General features: G+C 39.5%; 1 long non-coding RNA gene across 1 annotated transcript; it reads left to right on the forward strand.

Moving 5' to 3' along the window:
• The first annotated feature begins 382 nt into the window (after nt 1–382).
• On the forward strand, nt 383–1995 carry LOC149149055 (uncharacterized). Its single transcript, XR_016262999.1, has 2 exons — nt 383–1876; nt 1932–1995. It is a non-coding gene; the product is annotated as an uncharacterized LOC149149055 (long non-coding RNA).
• Nucleotides 1996–2736: the final 741 nt, after the last annotated feature.

Below are 2736 nucleotides of genomic sequence, written 5' to 3' on the forward strand. Positions count from 1 at the left end.
CAATTTACAATCTGAACCAACAATAATAATATCTCAATTGCAACCCTTCAAAATCATATTTACCACTTAATATCCAAAGGGATAATTTCGCTGGATTTAAAAACCCATAAAAGTTTAATCCAACTGGGCTTAAGGACAAGTTGCAAGGTGCTTCCCACTTGCTGATCCAATTTACAATCTGAACCAACAATAGTAATATCTCAATTGCAACCATTCAAAATCATATTTACCATTTAATATCCAAAGGAATAATTTCACTGAATTTAAAAACCCATAAAAGTTTAATCCAACTGGGCTTAAGGACAAGTTGCAAGATGCTTCCCACTTGCTGATTTAAGTTGCTTCCAGCTGTTGGGTACCAAGAATTCTTCCAGGTCTTTGTTGAAAAGGCATGAACCAGAATCACAAATTAATTCAAACCTTCACTATTTATCTTAGTGGGCCCAAGGACAAGTTGCAGAAGTTGCTAGTTGCTTCCAACTGTTGATTACGATTGATTCTAAAATCAAGTTGCTTCCAGCTGTGTGATACCAACAATTCTTCAGTCTTTCTTTAAAAAGGCATGAACCAGCACAACGATTTAGACAAAAAAATATTCATGGTAGGAAACTAGTTTATGTATTCAGCCCTCTGCTCATGTAGCCTAGTTTGGTGGGATGCATTTAGGGCTCCGCTCTTTGTGCGGAGCCTTATAGCTTAATCTGGGCTAAGAGGAACCCTAATTTGCTTTTGATTTTTCTGAGAAGTCCTCCTCTACCTTCGGGAGCTGAAGCTTTACAGTCCAATCTAGGCGAAGTGTGGGTGATTTCTCTAAGGAAAGAGGAGTCCTACTCTAACTTCGGAGGAGTTTGGTTAGGCGGTCTGGAGGCTTTCTGTTAAGCCAATGGCTAGCAGGGATATTGCTTCTGGGGTTGCAGGCTATGGTTTGAACATTCTTTTCAACAAACTTATTGAGGTGAAAATCGTCAATTCCTTCCTTAATCTTCAGTTCAACTTCTGAATGATGTAATAGATGGCAAGAACGCTGAGCTGGATCGATAACAAAGAAACCTTAAAAATTTAGTGAAGGCTTAGCTCGATAAGGCGTTTACGAGCAACACAAAAACTGTTTCAGTTGCTGTCCTAACTGTCTCAGTTGCTGTCCTAACTGTCTCTGCCGCTACAGAATGGGTAAAAATATCAACTATCGAGAACACAATATCTCTGAACTCCACTCAGAGAAGCAGGCCAATCTTTGACCTAGTGGAGAAACTTCTTTTAGCCGACCCACACATCCACTGAATTCTCCAAATCCAGTTTTGTTGAAAACATAGTGCCATCTGCACAGTCGAAGCTTGAGAGATGGTTAACCGAAGATAGCAACAGGAAGGTAAGCAAATCATTTGATTTCATCATTTGGGTATCTGTCTCCAAAGATTAGACATTTTTGCTTCTCAAACTGGGTGATATGTGGAGGATTCTTGAGCTTCAATGCCCAGGAGTGTCCTTGAATGAAAGAGGTTCTAAAATTGTTCTCACCACTCATCGGAGTGCAAGGGTTTGCCAAAGGAGTGCAAAGGTTTGCCACTTGCTATGCACAGGAGGTGCAAAGGTTTGCCACTGGCTATAATCTGAACAATATATTTGATAAAAGACTATTTCAAGATCTAAAATGGTGTCACAGTGTGCTACCACATTATTTGAACATTTGTTTAGTTTGATTTGCACTCTATCTAAACATTTGTTTTTTAGCTTGTTTTGCACTTTATTTAAGAAGAAGTCGTATAAATATCCAAAAGACAAAATAATCAGCTGTGAAGAAGTCATATACTTCTTTGAAGAAGTCATATATATCTGGAAGGGTTTGTTAAAAGCAACGTAGAGAGCTATGTAGGAGGTTCTGTCATATATATCTGGAAGGGTTTGTTAAAAGCAACGTAGAGAGCTAGGAGGTTCTATCTCAGATTCAGTGAACCTAACCCAAACCAAGTCAGAGTTAAAGCCTGAGAGTCTGAACAGAGCTAGAGAAGAAGTTTGAGCAAGAGCCAAAGCCACGCCACGCCACAAGATCTGAAACCCACAGGCCCCAGATTAAGCATGTGGAAAGTAAAGGTAAAGAGCTAGTTGATGGGGCCGTTAACTAAAAAAGGGAGGACTGATCTGTAATCATACCTGGAACTAATTATTAAATATGGACATTTATGCCACTCCTGTAGCAGAGCAGCCCATAAAGGGTTGCCCAGAGATCATTTTTACAATATGCACGAAGGTAAATGGGGCGCTGCCGTTGGGAGGATGCAGCACGAAGCAGACCAATGACGGAGAAAAATGCTGTGGTCAATTGGACGCAGCACTGGCTGGAGAAATATGAATCCTTCTCGCCAATGCCAGGCTTAAATTGTAATATCTGTAAAGTCTCCTTTAATAAAGAACTATTATTGTCTGTAGAGAAACTGCGTTGTATCATTGAATCTCCTTTTACTGTTTGATTTTTCTCGTTGATGTAGCGTAGCAGAGAAGAATAATCATGCATTTAGGCACAACTTTAGGCCTGTTTTTGGGCACCTTCATAGACCTGTATTTAATGGATGAAACTGGTTGTTTTGATTTGCACTTAGATTTAACAAAGCATCATATTAAAACCGTTTATTAGCTTGGTTTCCTTGCTTCTCCAAACCATCTTCTAGCAGCAATGTTACCTGGTTATGAAATCTGTTTGGCAGGAGTATCCAGACAGATTATTTTGTTATCAGAGCA

The sequence above is a fragment of the Pinus tabuliformis genome, chromosome 9, assembly GCF_031772625.1.
Source record: "Pinus tabuliformis cultivar Carrire ecotype Pingquan chromosome 9, CPIR1, whole genome shotgun sequence".
Lineage (NCBI taxonomy): Eukaryota > Viridiplantae > Streptophyta > Pinopsida > Pinales > Pinaceae > Pinus > Pinus tabuliformis.